This window comes from Notolepis coatsorum (assembly GCF_963971535.1).
Source record: "Notolepis coatsorum genome assembly, chromosome: 5".
In the NCBI taxonomy this organism is placed as follows: Eukaryota; Metazoa; Chordata; class Actinopteri; order Aulopiformes; family Paralepididae; genus Notolepis; species Notolepis coatsorum.
Window position 1 is genome coordinate 181,081,952 of NC_140169.1, and position 12,709 is coordinate 181,094,660.

Sequence of the window (12,709 nt, forward strand, 5' to 3'; positions counted from 1 at the left end):
ATGTTAACAAAACATCCTGTGGTCAAACGCTATTTTCCCATTAACCCCACATGGAGTATCATGGTCAAAATGACTGGTAATCGGGAAAGGAAAGGCTAAAAGCATGGGGCTTGTCATAATGACGTGTCATAATGCGTGAGAGGTCTATAGGGAGACAGAGGGGGTTACCGGCAGGCCTGTGTGTGTAGCCTGCAGATAATTATTGACATGAGGTCATTCTAAAAATTATATTGTATAGGCTAAATATAAATTTATTTATTATATTAAATAATATATATTTTCTTTAATTCACTGGCAATTTTCATAATTTCCCACAATAAAACACAGAATACTTTGCAAATGGCATCGCAATCAAGTATTTTGGGTCGCAATAATCACAAAAGAACTGAAAAATCATAATGGGTCTGATTAATAGGCCTATCCATTAGATCCAGGCTGCATTTACAATAGAGATTATAGTTCACTTATTTTGACAATAATTATTGGACAGCACAAAATATGGAGCAAACAGGACAGAAAAACGAGAGAGAGAGAGAGAGAGAGAGAGAGAGAGAGAGAGAGAGAGAGAGAGAGAGAGAGAGAGAGAGAGAGAGAGAGAGAGAGAGAGAGAGAGAGAGAGATGTAGCTCTGATAGGTAGGGGTGGGGGAGAGAGAGTATGGAGCTCTGATAGGTAGGGGTGGGGGAAAGAGTATGGAGCTCTGATAGGTAGGGGTGGCGGAGAGAGCGTATTGAGCTCTCTGATAGGTAGGGGTGCTCATTAGGGGGTTAAGTGTCTTGCTCAAGGACACTTTGACATGCTGCTGGGAGGAGCCAGGAATGCAACCGGGAACTTCCTATTACCAGACAACCATTCTACCTCCTGAGCCACTGTCGCCCCCATACGTATTTGCATTAATTAGTTAATTGATGGGTTGGTTGGCTGGCTGAGTGTTATGGCTTTTATGAAGTTGAAGGGAAAAAGGATCTGGACAAGAAACTGTATGAGAGTTAGGGGTGTAACAGATCCTAGTTGATCTATGATCCATACGGGTCACCCACCCATGGTTCAGCACACATGTGAACTGTGGATTATTTGCTAAATGTGAGCTATATCACATACTATTTTCCAGCATTGTTTAAAGGTCAACCTTCACGTTGTATTTTTGTTCAATAAACAATGTGGACTAGGCCAACAGTGACTTTCATGAAGAATGGAAAAAAACGTATTGAAATTGACCCAGTTTTAGCGTTTTTATCAAACATTTTGTCTGCCCAACACAATCACCACGCACGTGCATATTTTAATCAATGGTTCATAACGTGCGCGTGTAATCGAAATGATGTCGTCACAACAGGTGTTGGTCACCAGGGGGCTCTGTGCTCTGGGAGTCACAGGCAGTAGCAAGGAGGCGGAGCCTTCTTGTTACTTGTTGCATCCGGCTGCACTTGTTGACTAACACGTTGTGAGCTTGCAACACGCTGTTCTCTTCTCTAGCCTGACTTGCTAAAACATGGTGAATGTTTGTGTGTGTGGTGGGTGTACCAACTCCAACCTTTCTGGCCATAAAATGCACACCTTTCCGAAGAAAGGCACGCCGGCCTTTATATCATGGGTGAGATTCGTGCAGGTGAAGAGAGCTGATTTTCCGGTGTCGTCGGCGAAAGACTGTGATCGACACACGGTCATATGTGGAGCTCATTTCAGAGAGACGGATTACATCCCAGGAGACCTCCTCTCCTATAGAATGTGATTTCGAACTCTGGACCGGGTGAGACTCGTAGAAGGTGCTGTTCCGTCGATAGTTCTCAGTTCTCGGGTAAGTGAATCTAATCAAACTAGCTTTTTGACGCTAACGTGTGTGTGTCGTTGTGTGTGTGTGTGGTTGTGTCTGTGTGTGTGTCGTGGTGTGTGTGTGTGTGTCGTGGTGTGTGTGTGTGTCGTGGTGTGTGTGTGTGTCGTTGTGTGTGTGTAGTGGGGTGTGTGTCGTTGTGTGTGTGTGTCGTGGTGTGTGTGGTTGTGTGTGTGTCTGTGTGTGTGTGTGTCGTTGTGTGTGGTTGTGTGCGTGTGTGGTTGTGTCTGTGTGTGTGTCTGTGTGTGTGTGTCTGTGTGTGGTTGTGTGTGTGGTTGTGTGTCTGTGTGTGTCGTTGTGTGTGTGGTTGTGTCTGTGTGTGTGTCGTGGTGTGTGTGTGTGTGTCGTGGTGTGTGTGTGTGTCGTGGTGTGTGTGTGTGTCGTTGTGTGTGTGTAGTGGGGTGTGTGTCGTTGTGTGTGTGTGTCGTGGTGTGTGTGGTTGTGTGTGTGTCTGTGTGTGTGTGTGTCGTTGTGTGTGGTTGTGTGCGTGTGTGGTTGTGTCTGTGTGTGTGTGTCTGTGTGTGTGTGTCTGTGTGTGGTTGTGTGTGTGGTTGTGTGTCTGTGTGTGTCGTTGTGTGTGTGGTTGTGTGTGTCGTTGTGTGTGTGTCGTTGTGTGTGTGTCGTTGTGTGTGTGGTTGTGTGTGTGTGTGTAGTTGTGTGTGTCTGTCTGTGTGTGTCGTTGTGTGTGGTTGTGTGCGTGTGTCTGTGTGTCTGTGTGTGTGTGTGTACAATGCAGTGTTGAAGAGATGTTCCAAGTTCGCAAACTAAAAGTCTAATGATAAAAGTGTTTCTCATGGCGTTTGGAGCAGGCAACAAATGTTTTTAAGAGCACAGGCCAGAGTGAGTTTGATTAATTGAAAGCAAGGTTATGATCAGATCAAGTAGATTGCATATTATGAACATTCCTTAGTTCTGTAACTTTAGTGTAGGGGTTGAAGATATACAATTATTTCCAATATTTGAAAAGGTTGAGAACCACTGAGCTAGGTCCACAGTCTGTGGTCTAGGTGTTGGAGTGTAATTAATAATAGTTGAGAACCACAAACACTGTAAACACTGAATGCTCCTTTTTTTTTTTTTTACAACAGACCCCACTTCAAACCCACTCTGCGACCCCTGACGTGACGGAGGAGCCGATGATGGAAGAGGAGGAAGCTGGCCCATCTGAACCCGATCTTCCACCCTCTGAGCCACAAAGGGAATCAGCACACAAGGCAACACAGTACAGCTACCGGAGACCACCACACCGGTCTTTGGGTAGGTTTTAATTTGCTTTGCACGTTTAATTTAATAAATAATTAAATTAGATACCAATGATGTAAACTACCTTTTGCAGAGTAGGGCTTTAAATTATATCACTTGTTGTTTTCTACAGGCATCCAGGTTTCCCCCCAGATGTTGTCCTTTGGGACACAGGCAGTCCCCCAAATGGTGTCTGTTGAAACACAGACAGACATTACAAGCTTTGAGGCCAGTCCAATGCAAAGCCAATGCACCATTTCTCAGAGTGGTAGTGAACAGTCAGGTGAGGGGCCATGGAACCAATTATAATCGTTATCATTTTTTCCCCCTACTGAATGAATGATATTATTAATTGCTTTTAAAATCAGAATGTGTTAATTCACTAGGCGAAGAAACACACCTTTATGGAAATGATGTGTGTATGTTAGGAGACGGCATCGCTCATTGTGACCCAACAGAGCATCTTGATGTGATCAATTCACCAGTTGAACCAGTTTACCAGAACAACCACAGCTCAAGGCTTTGACCGACTCCCATTTGTATCGACTAAATCATTTCAGCACCAAAGAAAGGTGATGACAATTGGGTTCCAGAGGCTGAAGATGATCTATTTTCTGAGAGCTCTGATGACTTGCCACACCTTGAAGCATCCTCTGCCCCTTGGTAAGACACTACACAGTTACACTAATCTGTTCATGTCACGATACTGACTGTTCAGTCTTAATCAAACTTTTGTTTTGTTATTCTTAATTTTTTCTCAGCTATATCGATAAGTATATAGTGTGTCACAGCCAACTCATGGAGCTGTTTGCCACTTGCCCGAGCTGCTGTGAGGCCACACAAGCCAGCATACAGAGACAGGAGGGGACATTTGTGAAAATCCAACAGGTAAGATTTCATCCTGCATTGAAGCGGTTTATCACTTTGCATTATGCTAGTGCTTTCAATCTGATTTCAGCATAAAACTAGTGTCTTATGCTGAATTTGGTGGGGGGGTTTTCTTCAAAAACATGTTTTCTCACTTTATTCCTCAGCCATAAGAAAGTACACACAGACAGTACACCACTGATCATTTGAATATATTTCATAGGTCTGTTCAGCATGTGAATTCAAGAGGGTTTGGCGGAACCAGTCAATGCTGCACAGAAACATGCCTGAGTGCAACCTGCAGCTGAGTGGAGCTGTACACTTTTCAGGGTGTATGCCCCAGCAGACATTCAGAATGCTCCAGCTATTTGGCCTACAGTGCACCAGTGTTAACACTTATTTCCGCCATCAGCGCTACTACACGATTCCCACCGTCATCCAGGCCTGGCAGAGTCAGCAAGCCAGTATCCTCCGTGAGCTGCAGGAGATGGAAGGGGGATTGATTTTGTCTGGAGACTGCAGGTTGATTACCATGTTCATTGTTATATTAATCATTATAATATACACATAAGTACAACATTAATAATTTGTGGACATTTGGCATCTATCCATAATTTTGCTCTTGCCTTGTGCTTTTTACAGATCGGACAGTCCAGGGCACTGTGCCAAATACGGGACATACTCCCTTATTGAGGACCGGCTGAATAAAGTCATTGACCTTCAGCTTGTACAGGTCTGTTATTCCTGCCTCATGTACCTTCTGCCATATCTATGCGGCTACATTCTACTTTGTTTGTGTTTGGGATTCCCATTTGTTTAGGTTTGTTTTTTGTTTGTCTGATTGTGCTCCAGAGTTCAGAAGTTGCTAACAGCAACTGGTGTGAGATAGAGGGCTTGCAACGCAGCATCAAGCTACTGAAGGAGCAGGACTTGAAAGTCGCAGTCCTTGTCACTGACAGAAACCGCCAGGTACAAGTGACAGACACACACACACACACTTTCTCTGGTGATAGTTGAATTGGCAGAAAAAATATTGGTGTAAACTAAGGGAGGCGATCAAGAAACTGTGAGAGGGGCTCTGTGGTGATAGTTAAATAACTTTTTGTATTTTTGTTCACTTTAGGAATAGAAATATTTGAATGTGAATGCATTTCAAGTTTACTTGAAGGGTTAGTTAACTCATAAATTCTGCCATATATCTGTACAATTCAACCGATTCTGCAGGTAGCAAAATGGGTGAGGGATGTGCTGTGCGCCGAAGGAACACAACACTACTTTGATATCTGGCATATTGCCAAATGTAAGTATTTGTCCTTGAAAATGCATGGCTACAATGGAAGGCAAGACCAATCACAGTAGTTCAATTTTGTCAGTCCGATTTTTAAAGTGTGTGGTGTGTGTGTGTGTGTGCCCATGCAATAACAGCCGTAAGCAAGAAGTTGGATGCCCTTTCCAGAGAGCGTGACTGTGACGTTATAAAGCTCTGGAAGCAGTCTTTCGTGAACCACCTCTACTGGACCGCCGGTTCTACTCCCAGTGGCAATGCAGACATGATGGAGGCAAAGTGGAGAAGCCTGGTCAATCATGCTCAAGACATACATGAGCATGACACTCCTGCATTCCCTGCCTGTCAGCATGAGCCATTGGAAGGAGAGGACAGAAATAAGGAGTGGCTTGAACCAGGTATCTATCGCTCAGGAATGTGCACAAGTTCACTTTTTCATGATCTGTTAGTTGATTGTCTGAATGAATATCCATGTGAATAACCTTTCACAAATATGTACAAAAAAGCATATGATCAGGGAGAGATTGAAAAATCAGTTGATGCTGATGTTGTATTTGTCAGGTTCATCAGCAGCTGTTCAACTGGAGGCTCTTGTGACTAAAAAACTGTTCATCAAAGATGTACGGCAGCTATCTCCCCAGAACCAAACCTACTCACTCGAGGCGTTTCACTCCCTGATGATCCGCTTTGCCACAAAGCACACAGGGTTCTCCTTCCTTGGAATGCATAGCAGGTACAGTCAGAGTCAGATAATTTGGTTTTGGCAGTACAAATGTAAAATTAGACATTTCAATACATTGACATTTCAGAATGTAAATGTATTCTGAATGAAAAGATCTTATCCTCATTACAGTAGAATAAAGAGTTACTGCACACTCCTCTGTGTACACAACATGTTTTTGCAATCGGCAGCTACAAGGGTGTGGCGACTCTTATCCCACAGTGTTTATTTCGTTGGCTGACACCTTGCGAGGACTGGTGTGCCCTTGCACCCTTGGTAACTGCCTTCATCATCATCTCTAAATGGAGGAGAGACATGCGCAATCTAGGGCTGCACGATTAATTTTTTTATTTAACCAGGAAGTCCCATTGAGATACAAGATCGGTTTGGGAGAGGGAGGTAAGGGGTTTTAGATTGTGTGTTGTGAAGTTTAGACTTCAGAGAGGGAGAGCAAAGTACAGAAAAAAATTTACCTGTATCGATTCCCAGGTAAAAAGAAACATTTTCAGGATCGGTGTCCTGAAAAGACCCACCGCGTAGGCCAGATCCAAGCCGCATTTTACAATAAACCTCTGTGGGGCTGCTTAAAAAAAATATTATAAGCGCAAATTTAATCGCAATCGCAATATCTGTCCGAAAAAAAATAGCAATTAGATTATTTCCCAAAATCGTGCAGCCCTAGCAATTTATTACACAGAGTGCTGATGTGATGTTTCGGGCTCTCGACATTAATTATCATAAAATGAATTATCATAAAATGTTTCTCCTTTCCATAGGCTCCTTTTAGCAGCTATGCATTACAACCACAATGGGAACCGAACAGTGGCCACTACTAGTGCTGGAGAACCACGCTACGCAGTGTCCTACCCTAGGTTCCGTAAAGGGGTACATCATGTGCATCCCATCAAAGACAAACCATCTTACGGTGTGTGTTCAATTACTATTTGGAATTATCAACAATTTGGAAATACTGCTATACTTTTATAATGTGTGTTTCAATATAATATTCTCTTCTCTTCAGACTATGCATTTGATTTGATGGGCTCTTTGAAGGACCAATATTCCAGAAGTCCATCAGCCCTGAGAGCCGTCAGTAAAGGTTTGGCAACTGCTGCTCCTCCCCCCATTGCAAGGACCTTTCAACAGGTGGACAAGGCTGAAGCTGTCACTCAGTACCTGACACAGAAGTCCCGCTTTTCTTCTGGCCACCAGGATCGCTAGTGTAACCCAGGTTTCAGATTTCCAAGGACCATATCCTTTTCTATGACACGAACTGATTGAACGAGAACACAAGGTCTTCCAAGGGCTTCAACCCTGTTCACCTTTTGTTATTTTGATATTGTATTTGATTTGATTTAGTTTGATATATGGGTACAGATATTCTCCTATAAGAAGGGAGAATTAAAGGGTAAATACGCCCAGTAAGGTACCTGAACTACTGACGTTCTCTTGTAAAGAGGACGAGTTAAAGGGTCAATGTACCCAATAAGATACTTGAATCCCATTGATGACATATTGATTATAGTTGAATCACTGATGGTTCTCCTGTAAAGAAAGATGGTAAATTCACCTAATAAGGTATTTGCATTCCTATAACCTGGAATATTTCTATTGGTACTTTGTTTGTGGTACACCTTCAAAGGAATAGGAGCATTTCACCTAATAAGGTATTTGCATTCCCTGCACGTAAGGGTTAGGTTTAAATTACTATGTTTAAACATTTACCTATTGAAATGATAAACTGATATACCGTAATTCCTCTAATAGTAACCGGTATTCAATTAAAAACCGGGTCTCTATTAATGACCGGGTGCACTGTTGAGCTAAGCAATTATAAGCCGGCCTCCTAATACAAGCCGGGTTTCATGTATATTAGAGTTATTGTTGTTATATGCTGGCCTGGCTGTGCAGTAAATACCATATAATGGTATGGTGTTAATGTTTACCAAGAGAGTAAGCCTACCTCAGAATTGTATAGAACGAAGTTATTATTATTATTATACCAGTATTGTGATTGCACTATTTTACTTTATTTAACTTTTTTTGACCACCTGTAATTGCACTGTTTACTACCGTATTTCATACAGTACTTGCTTGGTTTCAATAAATGAACCAAGTCCATTTTACTGGGTTCAAACTGACACAAAATGTTGATTTATTCATTATGATCTGTTTGAAAATTATCTGTTTGAATATCATTCGCTCAGAACACCAACCAGCTGACTATAAAAATTATAATGTGATGGGGACCGGGGACAGACTTCTGCTCTGCCCTCACCAAGCTAAGTAGAACTGTCCACTCTCAGCTGTTTGTGTAAATACTCTGTAATATTGAATATTCACTCTGTAATAAATATTTGATTGCTAACACCCTCTCCTCATCTTTCAAGGTCAATAAAAGTATATATATTACTCCTCTCCTCATTCGAACCTAGAATTCAATGATATAGATTCGAAAATAGATTCAATGTTGACTATACTATACATGACCGTGTAAGAAGCAAATGATGAGAATCATTGTTTTTAATCAAAACCCTGCATGGTTATTTATGACTTGCAAGTCCAATTGTATTGCCTTAATCCATATGGTCAATCTGATAAATGATAACACAGGTGGCATATAGTATATCATATCTTTGACAATAGTGACCAAATGTTTTTGGCATCTAAAGAAGACAAACATGAATACTGTCAATTCAGTTAAATAACTTTATTGGCTCAAGTCTGGCCATAAGAAGCCTCTGTAGTTTCCACCTTCCTCTGGAAACGTCCGTCTGATGGCGTGGACTACACAGGCAGGTATGACCTTCCTATTGTGACGACCAAGTTTATCATAAACCCAGCGAACAATCTGTCTGTACGCTGTGTAGCGGTATTGGCTGGAAGAGAGAGAGACAACACACACCCTGCTTTATTAATCCTGCAAGGGACATTCTTGTGTCATAGCACTGCAGTAGGCATGAAAATACAGGTCATGTTCATTTCAGGTGTGTGAGTCATACTTTTCATAAAATATTGTACAACTTACTCAAAATTCCTGAGGGTGAGTGCTCCATGCTCCTGGCGGAAGGCAAGATATGCTATCTGCAGCACAAAAGGATTCAGACAGGAACCTTCAAATCCTGGATGTTGTGTTAGACAACGGATGTTCTCAGGTCTGGGTGCTAAATCCTCTACTAGCTTCCAATAGGGCTGTATCTCTCTGCAACACATGCTCTCTATACCAGTGGTCATAGGTTGACATTCTCCACACAGACACCTGAGTTCAAAGACAGAAAAAAGAAAAGGTTATTATAATAAATAAAAAAGATTTTTTTACTAGACATCACTCAGGTGTATTATTGATGCTCTCATTGATACTATGTTTGTTTCTGAAGTGTGTGTGTGTGTGTGTGTGTGTGTGTGTGTGTGTGTGTGTGTGTGTGTGTGTGTGTGTGTGTGTGTGTGTGTGTGTGTGTGTGTGTGTGTGTGTGTGAGATATATAGAGAGAGGGGGGGGCTTTGGTAGACTATTGCATTGGTCTGAACTGCTGAGCCGAATGTATAGGTAAAAACCATATTATGCGTTTTCATCAATAAATAAATGGCAAAAAAAATGTTCTCTTGCACGCTTACGCACGCTTGCATTCACTGGGGGCCTACAAATACATTCTTTCATGGGGCCCAGAATCTACCCCTGGTGGTAATAGTGGTGGTAGTAGTAGTAGTAGTAGTAGTAGTAGTAGTAGTAGTAGTAGTAGTAGTAGTAGTAGTAGTAGTAGTAGTAATAGTAGTGGTGGTGGTGGTAGTAGTAGTAGTAGTTGTAGTAGTAGTAGTAGTAGTAATAGTAGTGGTAGTAGTAGTAGTAGTAATAGTAGTAGTAGTAGTAGTAGTAGTAGTAGTAGTAGTAGTAGTAGTAGTAGTAGTAGTAGTAGTAGTAGTAGTAGTAATAGTAGTGGTGGTGGTGGTAGTAGTAGTAGTAGTAGTTATAGTAGTAGTAGTATGGCAAGCCGCTTTAACATTTATTCCCATTTTCTAGCTAGCTGGGGACCTAGCTAGCTCATTCACAAGGACAATTTTGCGAATGAACTAGCTGGGTACCCAACTAGCTCATTTGCAAAGATGACCTAGCTAGCTATGGCAAGCCGTTTTAACATTTATTCCCATTTTCTAGCTAGCTGGGTACCTAGCTAGCTCATTCACAATGACAATTTTGCGAATGAACTAGCTGGGTACCCAACTAGCTCATTCGCAAAGATGACCTAGCTAGCTGGGTACCCAGCTAGCTCATTCGCAAGGACACATTTGTGAATGAGCTAGTTCGTTAACCAGCTAGCTCATTCGCAAAGACCATTTTGTGAATGAGCTAGCTGGGTACCCAACTAGCTCATTCGCAAAGATGACCTAGCTAGCTGGGTACCCAGCTAGCTAATGTGTCTTTGCGAATGAACTAGCTGGGTACCTAGCTAGCTCATTCACAGGAACAATTTTGCGAATGAACTAGCTGGGTACCCAACTAGCTCATTCGCAAAGATGACCTAGCTAGCTGGGTACCCAGCTAGTTCATTCACAAAGACACATTTGCGAATGAGCTAGCTCACTACCTAGGTTGCAAATGTGTCAGCTAGCTGGGTACCCAGCTAGCTAGGTAGCACGTGTCTTAGCTAGTTAACTAGCCGGCTTTGTCCCATAGGCTTTACACCAAATTTTGCCTCAGCTAGTAGCTAGCTCATTCGCAAAATGGTCCTTGCGAATGAGCTAGCTGGGTACCCAGCTAGCTAATGTGTCAGCTAGCTGGGTACCCAGCTAGCTCATTCGCAAGGACCATTTTGCGAATGAGCTAGTTGGGTACCCAGCTAGCTAATGTGTTTTTGCAAATGAACTAGCTGGGTACCTAGCTAGCTCATTCGCAAGGACCATTTTGCGAATGAGCTAGTTGTGTACCCAGCTAGCTAATGTGTTTTTGCAAATGAACTAGCTGGGTACCCAGCTAGCTCATTCACAAAATAGTCCTTGTGAATGAGCTAGCTAGGTACCCAGCTAGTTCATTCGCAAAGACACATTAGCTAGCTGGGTACCTAGCTAGCTCATTCACAAAATACTCCTTGTGAATGAGCTAGCTAGGTACCCAGCTAGTTCATTCGCAAAGACACATTAGCTAGCTGGGTACCCAACTAGCTTGTCTTTGCGAATCAGCTAGCTGGGTAGCTAGCTAGCTCATTTGCAAGGACACATTTGTGAATGAGCTAGTTCGTTAACCAGCTAGCTCATTCGCAAGGACACATTTGTGAATGAGCTAGTTCGTTAACCAGCTAGCTCATTCGCAAAGACCATTTTGTGAATGAGCTAGCTGGGTACCCAACTAGCTCATTCGCAAAGATGACCTAGCTAGCTGGGTACCCAGCTAGCTAATGTGTCTTTGCGAATGAACTAGCTGGGTACCTAGCTAGCTCATTCACAGGAACAATTTTGCGAATGAACTAGCTAGGTACCCAACTAGCTCATTCGCAAAGATGACCTAGCTAGCTGGGTACCCAGCTAGTTCATTCGCAAAGACACATTTGCGAATGAGCTAGCTCACTACCTAGGTTGCAAATGTGTCTTAGCTAGTTAACTAGCCGGCTTTGTCCCATAGGCTTTACACCAAATTTTGCCTCAGCTAGTAGCTAGCTCATTCGCAAGGACCATTTTGCGAATGAACTAGCTGGGTACCCAACTAGTTCATTCGCAAAGATGATCTAGCTAGCTGGGTACCCAGCTAGTTCATTCGCAAGGACCATTTTGCGAATGAACTAGCTGGGTACCCAACTAGTTCATTCGCAAAGATGACCTAGCTAGCTGGGTACCCAACTAGTTCATTCGCAAAGATGACCTAGCTAGCTGGGTACCCAGCTAGTTCATTCGCAAGGATCATTTTGCGAATGAGCTAGTTGGGTACCCAGCTAGTTCATTCGCAACCTGCGATTTTGCGAATGAGCTAGTTGGGTACCCAGCTAGTTCATTCGCAACCTGCGAATGAACTAGCTGGGATGAGTAGCAACGTCTGGGGGCGGACGTCTAGGGGCGTGGTACATGACGTAGCTGCTGGTATTTGCATTTCAATGATAGGGCAAATTTGATTGGGTCATTCTGAAGTCTGGGGGCAGGGCTAGGCATACAGAAATACGCTACAGCCCTTTCCGTGCACCCCGGTTCTGTTTATAGTCCCCAGCTCAACAAATTATGTGTTTTAAAATATGTTGCGACCGTCGGATTGTTGTTAAAAACGGAGGGATACTAGCTAAGGTGTGCGGGAGTTGGCGTATATAAGTTGATTGCTTTAAAACGGAGAGAAATGTCGTATTTACGCTGTTGTACGGGCTGATGGACGAAAATCTTTGGTTTTAGCCTAACGTATGGGGTGGTGTTCAATTCGCGAGCGGGTAAGGGGCCTACGTAATGTTTAAAGAACAACATCTAAGGTTATGTGGAATTTACAAATCTAGATGTGAAGAAAGATTTTGAAAAGATGTTTTAATTTTCTTTTAAATTAGATAAGTTGCCGATGAGGAATCGTTAAAGGACGTGGCGAGGAGAGATGACGTATGTTCGCTTCGGGTTTGCGCGATGAGCTCTGGGTATCGTAGTTTTAGTGTTTAACGTTAAGCAGTGTTTGTGAATGTTAAATGTGGGGAATGTTTGTGCTGCTGTGACACATTAAAGAACAACATCTAAGGTTATGTGGAATTTACAAATCTAGATGTGAAGAAAGATTTTGAAAAGATGTTTTAATTTTCTGTTAAATTA